Source organism: Hemitrygon akajei, chromosome 14 (genome assembly GCF_048418815.1).
Source record: "Hemitrygon akajei chromosome 14, sHemAka1.3, whole genome shotgun sequence".
NCBI classification, from domain to species: Eukaryota; Metazoa; Chordata; class Chondrichthyes; order Myliobatiformes; family Dasyatidae; genus Hemitrygon; species Hemitrygon akajei.
Window position 1 is genome coordinate 65500265 of NC_133137.1, and position 15963 is coordinate 65516227.

General features: G+C 37.0%; 1 long non-coding RNA gene across 1 annotated transcript in view; it reads right to left on the bottom strand.

Moving 5' to 3' along the window:
* Nucleotides 1–3353: 3353 nt before the first annotated feature.
* The window catches only part of LOC140738650 (uncharacterized), a 356993-nt gene continuing 344383 nt past the window's right edge, over nucleotides 3354–15963 (bottom strand). The window contains exons 3-5 of the long non-coding RNA XR_012101415.1: nucleotides 8164–8325; nucleotides 7341–7583; nucleotides 3354–3778 (exon numbers count right to left, since the gene is read on the bottom strand). This is a non-coding gene — a long non-coding RNA (uncharacterized lncRNA). The remainder of the gene's footprint in view (nucleotides 3779–7340; nucleotides 7584–8163; nucleotides 8326–15963) is intronic.

Here is a 15963-nt window from a genome sequence, read left to right on the forward strand (position 1 = left end):
AAACATTTAAGCTATTTGATGCAGCATGAGGAAATTAAAGCAATTTAACATTGCTTGAAATATTCAGCAGTCTTTGATAAATTACAGTACAGTATTCCTATCAAATAGGTGAATTACAGTACTTTCATAAATGAAGGTGATCAATCTAAAAACATTGCAGATATGCTTGCAATAAGAATAGATCTTCTGGGAAGCTCCTCTTTAATTAATGTGTTGTTTGTTTCCAGAAATAAATTGTCCCCAGAACCAGGTGTTTCAGTATAACAGGAGAGCCTGTAACCAGTCCTGTAAATCATTGTTTGTCCATGACTTTACCTGTGATATTGAAGATGTCCCAGTTGGAGGTTGTGGTTGTCCTGAAGGAAAGTACTTGGATGAATCTAATAACTGCGTTGATAAGTCAAGCTGTCCATGTTATGTTGGCAATACAGCTGTAAAGCATGGCCACAGTGCAACAATTCAAAATAGCATTTGGTATGCATATTTTCTTACATTTAAACAATTCAGATAGAAAGTATATAATGAACAAACATAATTTAAAATATTGTTTCTTATTGCCCAGTTTTTGTACAAGTGGAGTACTTCGCTGTGACGTTCAAAAAGATAAAAAGCCCAAACCAGGTAACAATCTTCCTTTATGTCCTTCAGAATCATTGGAATGGACAATTGAAATTGAGTTCAGACATACTATTTTTTGTCTTTCAGATTGCACTGGGAAAGTGTATTTGAACTGCAGTGAACCTCTTCTACAAAAGCAATGTACCAGAACATGCCAAAATTTAAATATACCCTGTGTAAGTGAAATTCAAATATTATCCATTGATAATTTACCATCCATTGATACTTTACAACATAAACATTTTAAGTAATGTTTTAAACTCATAATTTCAGACTTGGAAAAAAGATTCCTTACTTGTGCCATTGATATATAATTTCATAGAGATTTTATAAGGGTTTCTTGCTTAGATTCTAAACCATATTGATTTTGAATGGCATGGACTTAAGCCAACTATTTCAAATAACACTTCCTCTGTGTTGAGTATAGTTGCACATCAAAAGTACTTGTGTTTTTCTTATTGAAATCTTCAGGTCATTCAGAATTGCATATTGATATACTACTTACAACACATTATCTATGCTTGTAGCTTATATCAGATGAAAACTTTCATGTTTTGCTTATGTTACCTCATTTATACACCTTGAATTGTTCAGGGAATAATAACAATTCTAATGAAAAATCAAATTTTTTTCATGAAATAAAAACAATTCAGTCCAAGATGGTGAAGGTGTTATTACTGAATGAAATTCAAACTAAATTATAAAACTAAGATTCTGCCTATTTCTAGCAGGACTTCCCCTCATTGTTGAAGATGTTTACAAGAGTTTTTTCTAATGTATTGTTAGAATTATGGCTGGGTGTGATAAGTCTCAGAAACTATAATTAAGTCAAATCAAACTTGGCATTTTCAGTCACTGTGAAGTTATGGGCTGATTATAAAATACATTAATAATCACAGTGTCTTCTAATATTGTAATTAAATGAACTTACAAATAATAAGTATCGTCTATCCACTGTTTAAGCCTGATGTCTGTGTTCCTGGCTGTGTCTGCCCAAATGGTCAAGTGGAGGATGAAAATGGAACTTGCATTGCTCCTGAAGAATGTTCATGTTTATATAGCAATACCTATTATAAACCTGGTGCTACAATCCAATTGGATTGCAACACATGGTGAGTTTAAATTAAGACAAATGAGAAATGAATTAAAAAGATCTGTCAATATCTACTTAACACTATAAAATGCTATGACTGGCATTATTTCTATTCTAGTGCATGTCAAGGTGGAACATGGAGCTGCACTCAGTATGAATGTAGAAAGACCTGTCTAACTCATGGGGAGGGCCATTATTCAACCTTTGATGGATTTAACTTCTTCTTTGATAGCAATTGTGAATTCATTTTTGTCCAAGTGAGTCTTTTTTGCATTATATTTGCATTAATATATATTTAGCATTAGTATATATTTGCATTAATATACCCACAAGTGTACCCTCCCCCATGTAGTTTGATTAGTTCAAGTGAAAGTGAAATTATCATGAATTTTTAGAACAGTCAGTCTAATCTACTACTTGAGAATACCTCAGATTTTTAAAATGATTGGAAATAGCTTTAAAAACAATGTGGAAACATTCACTTATTTAATTGGATACATTTTCAGTTTCTTTGTAAATTGAAGAATATAATTAAAAAGCTACTTATTAATGTTTAGACTGAATATCCTTCTTGAAGATCCACACATGAGAACAAATATAGTCGTAAGATTTAATTAGCAAAAGTGTGGGATTGTATTGAATTCAATCTGGGGGCTTGGTTAGTTTTGTGGGTAGGGCCAGAACCTAGTTTAATGGTGTTTAAATCAGAAGTAAAAAATTGTGAAAGTTACTGTAATTTTGATTTTCCTTGATTTAACATGATGGGGTAGGTTATATACGGACAAATAATACACAAATTAACACTTGCATTTAGATGACTGTGCCCAGCTTCTCACCACACGATAATAGTAAGTTCAACAGACGATTTAAAACAGAACTTCATCTTTCACTTAAGCAAGTTACAGTCTTGCAGATTCAATATTGATTTCAAAAATAACATATTCAGTAATCATGTTTCTTTGGCAAAATTCCCATATTGATTTCCTCTGCTCCTCTGGACCCAACTTTTACTCTTTCCTTATTATTTCCTATTATTTTTCTTATGAAATCAGTGGAGTCATCTTCAGATTATATTTCAATCTCTTGATTTTCAGAGCCACCCAAAAGAACCTGATGCATTTCAAATACTAATAGAAAGTATTGCTTGTGCAAAAGATGAATTCACATGTTCAAGGGTGATAAAAATTATACTTGAGGTAAGTACTTTGATATTATAATCTAGTTAAGTTTAATTATTGAGGCATGTGATTTGCATTAGTTTTTTATATGTGATAAACATTTCAATGCGTGTTTTAAAAACATATATTTGACCAAGGCCTATCATTTATTTTTTTTCCATCAAAAATATTCTTGTAGGACATAGAAATAAGGTTACTTGACGGCAAAGTACAAGTTTCATACTTCAGTCAAGATGTTTGTACAGATAACATTTATTCACTGCACATGGTGGGACTCTATTTGATTCTTGATTTTTACTCTGGGATAACTGTGATCTGGGATAAACACACACGAATTTCTGTAACACTGACTCCAAGATGGCAGGTAAGCGCACCTTCATTTTATTTGTGTCTTTCAGGGAAAATAAATCAGAATTAATCACATAAAATGAGAGAAGGCCTTATGTTTGAGAAAATGAGTTATTCATTTTATTTTTTGAAAAGTAACTAAAAGTACCAAAAGCACATTTTTCCATTGATCTCTTAATCCCTAAATGCTTTACAAGTGCAGCAATAAGGAAGACAACTAATAGGATTGGTGTAATTATAGAAAAGGTTGCTTACTGAAAAGTATCTGTATCTCAGATACCAAACTACTTGTTAAATCAAAATGTTGCCTGTTTTAGTTTTGCAGTCTTTTTTTATTGTTATGAACATCTATTACAGAACAAAGTATTTGGACTCTGTGGAAATTTTAATTCCTTACTTGAAGATGATCCAATGACAAAATCAAAGGCTTTGGTGAATGATCCTATAGAATTTGCAGAAAGCTGGAAATCTTCACAGCCATGTAAAGTAATCGTAGAGGAAGATATTTCTTGTGACAAAAATCCATATTGTTCTTCATGGGCTGCAAGGAAATGTAGTATTATTGCAGGAGACAAATTTAAAGACTGCCATAAAGTGGTCAGTGCTTATTAGTGTTTTTATATTATTAAAATAAGAAAACTTTAAATAATCAGCAAAACTTCTTGCAAAACATTCATGTGTTTTCTGATGCTGTGATCTAACAGGTTGACCCAAGTCCATTTTACGAAACATGCGTTGAAGAAACTTGTGCTAGCTGCAATGGAATGAAATGTCTGGGTTTTTGCACTGCTGTAGCAGTGTATGCAGAAGCTTGTAACAAAGCTGGAGTCTGTGTGGACTGGAGAACACCAGATGTGTGCCGTAAGTAGCAATTTTCTAAGTATGCCAATTTAAATGTACTTTCAATTGATAAAAATGGAAAGATATGAAATTCAACATCAATATTGCTACTTTAGTGTATGTTCCCTTTTCATCAAGATTTAAGGGTTCTGTTTTTGCAGATGTAACAGGTACCTACCTAGTCAACAATGTCTGCTGATCCATGGGAAGTAATACTGGTATCACTCCTTCCAAATCTGGGTGCCTAAAGATTATGCATTAATAGAAATTTCAGATCTTGCTATCAGATGCTGTATACAAATATGACAGCAAATTTACCCTGTTGTCTGCATGTATTTAACCTTATTGCCATTTTTCATCAGCTCTAACCTTGATCAATGTTCCATCTAAGGTGTGTGCGTGCACACATTTTCTGCTACTAGCGCACAAAGGAATTTAAACTGTGCACAAAATGTCACCCTCTACCTCGTTGGCATGTTAAGTATATTTCACAATCATATGCAATCACAGTTCCTTTACTGGTTTCCGATGCGGACAGTGTTGGCAACATGGAGTTTGCAATGATTTGTCTGTAGAATTTAGAACTGGCTTATTTATGCTGTTTTTATTGACGAAATTATTGATTCACTGTGTTGAATTCCAAAGAAGCAAAGGGTGCGAAGTGCAAAAGAACTGCTGATTATTATTACATGCTGTCATATAGTATATGAGAAATAAGACTCATTGATGTGTATTCTTTTATTTCTTTTAAACAGTGAACAACAAACTGGACTTGGTAGTTTATTATCCTTAGAATAGCTTCAGGTTTATTTCTACTTAAAAATTTAGTGCACACATGTTGTTGTCATTGGGCAAAAAATTGCACAGCACAAGATTTTTGTGCACACATATCATTACAAAATAGAGGCACCATTGACCTTGATATTAGTGGCTCAACATATTGCTCCATTCCTCAAATATTTATAATCAAATCTCTTTGTTTCCAGCTCTTCTCTGCACTTTGCTCCTTAGTGCTCACTAAAACCTCTGGAAGGAGGAGTGTGGTTTGTACCTACTTAAGTAGCCTTTTCAAACTTTCTTCTGTTCTAACTTTCCTTACTATAATGTACTTAAATTCAACAAAGCAAATTCTGTTTTCAAATTACAACTGAATTATCTCTTTGTTCTATACTGATTACCAAAATATTTTTCATCTTTGTGGTGACCAACTTTTCATAGTCTTCTAATGTCTACACATAACTGTACGACGTATTTGATTCCATCTTCAGCCTGTGGATCTGCTTCATTTAACTAATCATTAACTATATATCTGCCACCACTTTCTGATCATTTTATTAAACATAGGATTCCTTTTATTCACCTAAATCCACCTCTGGAATTTACATTCTCTAAACTGTATGACCCTTCTTATGAAATGTTTGGTTCTGTAGGAACTTACAAGCAAGCATTGCATTAACCCTTTCTTTCTCTGCATTCTTCCATGGTTTTCCATTTCTCACATTCTTTGTGTCACCCCACTGAGAGTATGCTTAAAAAAAAGGACAAAAAGAGCCTTCACATCAACCCTTTATCCTCTTAGTTGTTGATTCAACTTAAATTTTTCAGTTTGAGTAGAGTTGGCTAAGGCTCACACTGCAGAGCAACTCTATTTTTAAAAATAGTTTATTACATGATCTAATACTGTGCAAACTTTTCAAATTGAACATTATAAAGTAAGCACTACAGATTTGATATAAAATACTACAAGTACAAGGTGAAAACTGTAAAATAAACATTATGGATATTATCCTATTTCATGAATATCTTTACCTTTTATATAGTTCATTGTTACTCTTTTCTAAATCAAGTCAAGTCCTCCCTTCTAATTCTTTTCACAACTAATCAATCACTGCATCCTTTCTCTGATTCCTCTTATCGAACCTTGTCAAACTATATCTGCCAATACAGTCATCACTCTGCTGGCATCTTAGTCATTTCCTCTTTTAATTGTCTTATTTGTTTGAACTGCTTTGTCAAGTCATAGAGCTGAATTAATTCTTCTGTTCTTAAGATTGAATTGATTGTTTATTTTTATAGATTTGTTGAGATTGTCCTTATCTATGATTACTAATAATATTATTGCCACTATTATAAATCACAAACTACTGTCAGATCTCCCCTACTTAGCTGATAATAAAAGCCCAATTCATCCATGTCTTTTGTTTCCACACCTTTTCTCTATTTCTTGGGAGTTTTATTTCCCCTTTATATCCGGTAGGGTAAGTCTACAATATCGTGTTTTAATTCATATGATTAGAATGATCAGCAGGAACCTTTTGTAATATACAATAAATATTAATGACAGCATTTTATTTTGCAGCTATTTACTGCGACTACTATAATAAAGGTTATAAAGATTATAAAGAATGCAGCTGGCAGTACAAACCATGTGGAACAGTAATTCAAAAAACATGCAGTAATCATGTCATTGGCAAGAAGTACTCTTCAATTCTTGAAGGTTTCAAATTTTTTTAAATAATTTAGTTATAAATCTACATTTCAGAATTGTAAAAAATATTTCTAGATTCATGGGGGCATATTTGATTGTGTACAAAGTGCAAGCTTATATTGATAATGAGATAACAAAGCCTGCTTTATACTGGAAATCAGTTCAATAATTTATACATGTTTTACTACAATATTAACTGAGGTAGAGAAAAATTAATTAGAAGCAGCTACACTATTGGTGAAGGTAATGCCTGCTCTAACTATTTTAGCATGTATCAAATGAGTGGTCAAAGAAAGTAGTCGACATTTAATGCATTTAGATAATTACATGGATAGAAAATGCTTAAAGTTATTTATTTATTGAGATACAGCATGAAATATGCCCTTATGGCCCTTTGAGCTGTGCTGCCAAGCAACCTCCAAGTCAACCCTTGCTTAATCACGAGACAATTTATAATGACCGATTAACCTACAAACTGGTATGTCTTTGGACTGTGGGAGGAAACTGGAGCATCCAGAGGAAATCAAATGTTCACTGGGAGAGTGCACAAACTCCTTACAGATGACAAAGGAAATGAATTCTGATGCCCAACCTCCCCGATCTGTAACAGCCAAACATAGGAGAACGGGACTAGCTTAAGTGGGCACACTGGTCAGCATGGATGGATTGGGCAGAAGGGCCTTTTGGATACTGTATTACTCTCAACTCTAGGAGGCTGTTGTCAGTAGTGAACAGCTGTAATTTTGACCTTTAATTGGGAGGAATATTTACTTACCTTTGCTAAATGAAGTTCTGGTGCCTGTGTTAATTGGGAATGGATATGTGGGTCCAGTCATTCTGTGCCTCATGCTCATGGAGATGGGTGGCAAGGAATTCCAAAACCTCTGCAGCAACTTGACTTCAGCCAGTGCAATGCTCAGGTCCCATTCCCTGAACATTCTGACAGTCCTTGCTAAGAAGCAAAGTTGGGGAAAGAGTTTCCCTCCAATCAAGGTTGTGAAGGCTTTTCAAGTTCTCTCTGACGTGAGAAAAATATATTAGTTATCATCATGAGGCTAGGAGTGAAAGTATTCATTAATGATCGGTCACTGCTCTTTTGCATTTATAGCTCCTCAGCAAATGAAATAGTCCATTCTTGCCAACAATAGAAACTGGCCACATTTAGGCACAGGCTGATAAGTGACAAGACCCTCTTATACCACAAAAGTGCCAGGGATAACTATTCAAGCACCTAAGCTTAATATTCAGTCCATTCTCAGAGGCATTCATTTTCCAGAACTTTGTTTGGATCAATCAAATAAGTACAGGTGTCCCCTACTTTAAGAATGTTCGCTTTACACCACTTTGCTTTTACAAAAGACCTACATTAGTAATCTGTTTTCACATTACAAAGAGGATTTTCACTTATTCGCTTTTTTCCCATATAAATTAGTGGTTCTTCGCATTATGCCATTTTGGCTTAAGAAAGGTTTCATAGGAACGCTCTACCTTTGTAAGGGGGGGGGGGGGGACACCTGTAGCATAGCTAAAAAAATTCATGTATTCTGCCATGTGTGACTTAACCTAAATGGGATGATTGCTGATGGTATCATACTCACCCTGTACTTATCTCCTTTAAAACCAGACAAATAAATCCTTTAAGGGGTATCCAATCCTTTTTAATGCCATTTAATGCCATTAAGCAAGGGGTCCATGCTCAAATAGTTGGACATCATGAATATTATGGAGGTAATTTCAAATGCTGGCTGTCAGTTTGTAGCCTGGAAAAATAGACATGTGGTTGTTTAAAACAAAAATAGACGTGGTTGTCTGAGAATGAGAATACTTCAGCAGCTCCATTCATTTATACATTTCTCAGACATAGTGGTAATTGGATGAACGGCATTGCCTTCTGTTTCAGGGAGAAGCACCTTTCCCGTGCAAAATAGGGTCCTGACTGTTCTTGGAACATCATTTACCCTTTAAAGTACATTGATATGAAGAAATAAAAATGACAAGCTTGTAAGCATATAATAAACTAATTTTTTTCCATATTCAGGTTGCTATGCAAGCTGTCCAGATCATGCTCCTTATTTGGATGAAAATACAATGAAGTGTGTTAAATTATCCAACTGTACTTGCTACTTCAACGGCATTTTATTGCAACCTAATGAAGAAAGAAGTACACGCTGTGGCCAAAGGTAAAATATCAAGTAAATCTATTTTGTGATCTTTTAAAACATTTTTAATATCTATTTCAAAAGATTGTTCATTCTGAAAGAAATTTATAAAGCAATTTATAAAGCAATCTAGAAACACTTCGGCAACCAAGAGATTTATTTCTCTTGCAAATGCAGCCAGGCTTTCTTGCATTCTTAATGTCCCTCAATGCCTTGCTCGAGGAATGCACCCATTTTTCATTTAAAACCATTTATCTGTTTGATAACAGCATTCTGCACAATTCTTCAGACAGGGAATTGATTATAATTCTCTGGCTGTTTCCACATGATTGTGAACAAAGCCATTTAATCTAAGTCACTCAGACCTAGAACTCATCAGATCCTGTTGTATTATATTAATTTTTAAGTCATATATATATATATTTATTAATGTGTGTGTGTGTGTGTGTGTGTGTGTGTGTGTGTGTGTGTGTGTGTGTGTGTGTGTCTAAAGCTTTATAAAGTTAACAGATTAACTAATCATCAATGAAAAATGTACAACTGGAAACCTGGATGTAAGAGATTCTGCTGATGATATGAGTTACAAAAGATGCTTGCAAAGTAGTAAATTAATTATCAGTTCTTCTTTTATGATTACCGGTCCATATTTCAGCTGTCTAAAATGATTCACAATCTATGTTTTTCTACTGGTTACTGCGATAGATTATTTCACTATTCTGAGCACTGTTCTGTTTCTATGGAAAACTTTAACAATACCTCCTGCACTTTGGTCTCAGTTTTTTTTTTGGAACCTCCAGCTAAAAAGGCATAAATTTATTCTGTGGCTAAAAAACTCAACTGGTCAAGCAGCACCTCTGGGGCAAGGAATAATTGATGATGAACCTATATCAGGACTCTTAATCTCAACCTGAAACTTTGACAATTACATTCCCCCGCCTTGCCTCCCACTGCTGCTGCTCGGTCTGCTGAGTTCCTCCAGCAGTTCGATTTTTGGTACAAATTCCAGCATCTGCACTCTCTTCTGTTTCAAACTTATTCTGTAATATTGTTAAAATACCATTAAATAATCAAATACTGTATGTAATACCACCATTAGCTTGATGTAAGCATATTAGTTCAGTCAACAAAAACAGCAATTGGAACTGAAGTGAAAGTGGATTGGTTATTTTAATGTTTCATTTATTTTGCATGTTACAGCAAATGTACAAATGGAACCATTACTTTCGGTAAGTATCAGTTTCAATGGTTAAATTTTCAATCATTCTATCAGTTCAGAAGGGGAGTTCAAAAGCCATGGGCAAATGTGGAGCTTAGATTCCTGAGTGCTTTAAGGCAGAAGTTGATAGGTTCTTGAACAGTCAGTTAGTGAAAGGTTATTGGGAGAGGGCAGGAGAATGAGGTTGAGAGGGAAGTGGATCATGGAAGTGGAGCCATGATGAAATGGTGGAGCAGACTCGATGCATTGAATGGCCTAATTTGCTCCCATGTCTTATGGTCTTATGTTTAACTTGGCACTGAATCCAATACTCCATTTATTTAAATGGATTATAGGCTATAGATATAAAGCAAAGGTTTAGCTCAAAGCTTTTAATGATTTGTTTAGCCCATTTCATTTTTTATTTTTGAAATTAATTTGATTACTTCATTTTAATGTGGAATTGATATTTAAAAAGCTTTTAAATATCTCTCGTGGTTCTTATAAGCAGTGAAACTGGGTGATGCTGGTCTTACTGGCTTTGAAAGTTGACGGGGCTATTTTGAAAGATGGATTTTGTCACTGTATTCTGTAAGTCCTATTTCAGCTCAAGCCACATTGATGAATGAGCAATATAGGCCCTCTATATCTTGACCAGGACAGTCATTGTAAGAATGTACCGGAATGTGCGTCCTGGCCAGTAAAATTCAGGTCTACAATTCAGGATTGATTAACTGAACACAAAGAAATATTTCAGCTTCAAAGAGGCAGGGTAGATCTAATTCTATTTTTGAGGAAGCAAAACAATTAGTTGGAGGGATCAGTGTGTGTAGTTAATGTAGATTTTCAAAAGGCACTTCATAACATTTCATGACTGAGACCGAGTTAAAGTTGGAGTTCAAGGAATCCAAGTCAAATATTAACTAAGTTAAGAACTGGTGAACTTGTAGAAAACAGACTTTGGATAATGACCACTTTTATTGAGGTATCATGCAAAGATGAATGTTGGGGCTCAACCACTCGCTATCTTGATTAATGATCTGATGAACAAAGAACAATACAGCACAGTACAGGCCATTCGGCCCACAATGTGAACACTGCACCAAATCGTATAGCAGATTTTTCCAGGATGTCTATTATTACAACGATGTATATGAGGAGTAAATTAAAGCAAACGATATGTTAAATTTGCAAGCCATAGTTTTTCACACTTCTTTTCAACTCACGGTATGCCCGTTCCCCTTATTCCTTTTTATAACAGAAGGAGGAAAGTGGCAGACAGCAACAAAGAAAAGCCCATCAGGGTATATTTTATAAGAATGCAATTGATTTGAGAGCCTCCAATTCTGGAGACAAATGGAAAGGCAGTCCAAGCACCCTAGTTTTTCCCACCCTGCAGGGACCCAAATAGTCTTTCCAGGTGAAGCATCAACTCACTTGTACATCCAGCTGAGTGGATTGCATGCAGTGTCAAAATGTGCTCTCCTCTATCAGGAGAAACCAAATGCAGTTTGTGTGCTTGTCTTGTCAAACACCCTACATTCGGTCTGTGGGACTGACCTTCTAGTTGCCAGTCTTCAATTCAACACCCCACTTGCATTCTGATGTTTCCTTTTGTGGATTCCCGCAGTTATGAGACCTAAAGCAAGCTTCCATCAGGAAAGAGGCACCCTGGTCTCAATATTAAAATCTCCAATTTTATGGACTGTATTCTTTATTTCATCAGATATCAGATCTGGGACCATGTCCCTCAATCATCATTTAGATTTTTTTTTTCAAATGTGCAGTCTGGCTTCTGGGGTACGTCCTATGGCATTGGTATCAGCAAGACATTACACAGATAAAGAAATAAAATCTGTTTCAAATGCTACTCCTATGTGAAAACATTACATTTTATCCAATTGGAGATACTCCCATTTTACCATCAAGCTCTCCTCCACCTGTTCTGCCACTGAAAATTAGCTTGCTTTCCCAGTTCTGATGAAGGGATCTGGATATGATTCATTCACTGTTTCCCTTTCCACTGATGCTGCTTGACCTGCTGAGAATTTCAATTTTTTACTGTTTAATTTCAGTTTTACACCATCTTTTTTAATTGATTTTCAATAATATTAATATACCTGACAGAAAATGCTCAAAGGGTCTAAGTTGTTGATAAGAACTGAGATGTTCTTAGTGAGATATTTGAATTTTGATCATATATTAATATAAAAAGTTTAACATCCTATGACAGATTCTGATTTGCTTGAAGGTGTACCTCTCATTGAATCTCTCATTTTACTTGAGGCCACCCTTGAGCAACACACTCAAATGCAAACATTGGTAACGTCACATGTGCTGACATATGGTGAAATTTCTTGTTTTGTATCCCATCCATGCATCTCATTTTATTGCATCAGTACATTGGGGCAGTACAAAGAAAAAACAGTAAGAGTGCAGAATAAAGTGCAGCAGATACAGAAAAAGTGCATTGCAGGCTGGCAATAAAGTGCAGGGCTATGACAAGGTGGATTGTGTAGTCAATGCAACAAACACATTATTCACTTCATTTTTCCCAATTATTGAAAATTGTCCAATTCATTGTAATCATGAGATTATTTTCATGAGATCAAATGGCAACATCTTGCACATTTATACCAATAAATAATCTGTTCAACTTTCTCTGATCAATGGGGACAAAACCTACTGAAGAAATCAGCACAACCGCAGCTGAAACAGTCACCACAACATGTGAGTACATATTTTGTTTATTGTCTCCTCAAATGAAATCCTTTGACAGTCAGTAGTCATTTGCACAGAAAATGGGAGATAATGGGCATGTAGTGACATGGTTAGCACAGAGAGAAATTGTGGGATTTCTGAAAATGGCTGGTTCAAAATTCCTGCATACTCCAGACACCACAAGGACAACAAATGAGGTGAGAAGGATCACAATAACTCTGACCACAAAAACTTTCTCAATTCTTCAGAAATCAGTCTTAAAAGTAAAATACCCATTGGATGTGTTGCTGCAAATATATTGGTGCTGCAATTACCATGAAAGCTGTATGAATATTGAAATATGCATCCAGCCCTTGCTTCTTTGAGCATTTTAATTACAATAGGTATTTGGTTTTGCTGACACTGAGTGAGAGGTAGTTGTTGTGGCACCATTCAACTAGATTTTCAGTCTCGCTCTTATATGTCAATTTGTCATCACCTTTGATTCAGCCAGCAACAGTTGTCTTGTCAGCAAACTTAAATCTGGCATTGCAGCTGTTCTTAGTCACAGATCATTGAAGGGGCTCAGCACAGTGCCTTGTGGTGCACCTATGCTGATGATAATTGTGGATAAGTTAGTGATGGCGTAGTTGCAGATGGACAAGGTGTTGCAAATGTAACTGTGCAGAGAATGCCACACAGTACTGGTGTAGAATTTGATTAAGAAATAATGGTGCAGATGTGACTATGTGCAAGATAAGAGAAAGTGATAATGGATGCATAAAGGACCAACAATATGTTACAAAGGACTAAGAGAATAGGGAAGCACTCATTTTCTGCAACTTTGACAAGGATGTGGTTTCTTTTTGCATGATTCAATACATTCTCTGCTACGTCATGCAGATGGCAACCTTTTGCCACTTGTTTCATGCAAAGATCATGAAGGTAATTTAAGGAAATATATTGAATTCCTTTGAATAATTCAAATCTCCTGCATGTTCCAGATGTCACAAGTACAACAACAACTGAGGTGACCGGGACAACAATGCCTCCAACCACAACAATTATTGGTATGTACAAATTCTTCAAAAGTTAGTCTTGAAGGGAAATCCACCCATTGATCGTGCTGTTGCAGCACACCTGGGAAAATAATCGCACATTTATATCAAAATGATGCTTTCATGTTCCTAATTGATGTTGGTGTAGAGCAAAGAGTGTGAAGTGATGCCAGGGAGCAATGCATTGGTAGAGATCAGTAAAATATTCTCTTTGTACTTGCACATCTACTGTGTAGGATATTCTTAGTCATCACCCTAAGTGTGGTCTTGTGCTCCTGTTTGAGGCAAAAAACTAATCTAAAGCATTTGCCTTGCCTTGCCTGAGTCAGATCTGAAAGTTATTGCAAACATAATGATGAAACAATTGATTCCACTTGTCCAAAAGCTGGAACACAGTTCTTTCCGTGGTGACCATATGATGATATCCAGGGGTGAAATGGCAAATTCTTACTTACTTGTCCTTATTCAGAATTTGTTATGCTGTCATTGTCAAACCGTGGGGACAAAGGTGCTGGGGAAGGACCCACAAGCAGGACACAAACACTTCTTTCTTAGGTACAATAAAATAGCGTTTATTACTCGCTACAGAGAAGATCGGAAAATCGAGGACAAAAAGGAACACGAACCTCAGACTAGGGGACTAGGGATTAGGATCGCCACGGACCTTGGACTAGGACAGGGGGAACACGGACAGCCGCGGACCTTGGGGAGCAATGGGTAGAAAGGAGGAACCTCGCCGGGCAGCGGCAGTCCGGCCGGACCTGCCCGACAGAGGCAACAGGAGGAAGGGGCAGAACCCCGCTGGGCAGCAGCAGTCCAGCCGGACCTGCCCGACAGAGGCAACAGGTAGGTACATCAAGTCAGGACTCCGCCTTCAGCTCAGGCACCGAGCCGGGATTCTTCTTCGTCGGGGGGTAGACACGGACAAGGGGCATGAACGTTGAGTCAGGACTCCGCCTTCAGCTCAGGCACTGAGCCGAGACTCTTCGAGGGGTAGACACGGACAAGGGGCATAAACGTCGAGTCAGGACTCCGCCTTCAGCTCAGGCACCGAGCCGGGATTCTTCTTCGTGGGGGGGTAGACACGGACAAGGGGCATGAACGTTGAGTCAGGACTCCGCCTTCAGCTCAGGCACTGAGCCGAGACTCTTCGAGGGGTAGACACGGACAAGGGGCATAAACGTCGAGTCAGGACTCCGCCTTCAACTCACCCCTGGTAGATTGACCTTGCCCTTGACCAGACCTTCACTCTGGCGACAGAAGACAAATTGCTGGTTCTCCGATGCGGGCTGGATCACTCTGGCTTGTCATAGTGGCGGCAGTGACTTGCGAAGGCTTCTTTAACGCTCTCACACCGAACGGCTAAAGCCAGGGGTTTATAAGCTGCCGGTTGGGGTCAAGGGTAGATTACCTTGATTGCCGAGCTCAAGGGACGCGTGAAATGGAATTAGATGGGAACAAAGAGTTAATGGTCTGGATCGTAGCCTAACTAAATTTAAAGGGGAAGCGATCCGGACCATGACAGTCATTCATCTGCAGTGACAAAACCTAGTGTGGAATCAAGCAAAACCACTCCTGCTACAGCAACCACAACTTGTGATTACATTGATTTCAGAGCATTCTTCCAAAAAATTCTTCATGAGTCTGCAGTAAATTAATGACTTGGATAGCAAACAGAAATATGGTACTCCGCATGATGTGTCTCAGGAAGAGCTGAGGAAGTTTCCAGTCAGCTGGCAAGCACTTCTGATTGTTTGTCAGATCCATGGTTTTCAGCACAATGGATAATAGACTGTGATTGCACAGCTGGAGATAGAGAAGAATGTGCCAAATATGGCAGAGCCATAATAATATGTAAAGTAATGGTGCAGGTGTGATCGTGATTGTGTATAAGCAAGGAGAAAGTGGGAATGAAATGCGTCTGCTCAAATGGTTCAATTTAATATCAGAAAAGGTATGCAGTATGCCGCCTGAAATTCCAACTCTTCGCAGACATCCACGAAACAGGAAATCCCATAGAATGAATGATAGAAATACAATACCCTAGTTCACATCTGCACTGTCATGCTGTGGTCTTTAATTTGGCAGTTCTGTGGGAGCGATTTGTTCTGCTTTTAGCCTGTTTGGGTTATTGTTGAAGATAAGGGATGATGTGGAATGGGTGCCATTCAATTAGTGGGAGATTTTCTTGGTCAGGGACAATAAGGGTGGTCTTGAGCTTGTGTTTGGGGGGAGATGAAGAGAGAAGACACTGAGGAGAACTGGTCATAGGATATGACCCGGTGG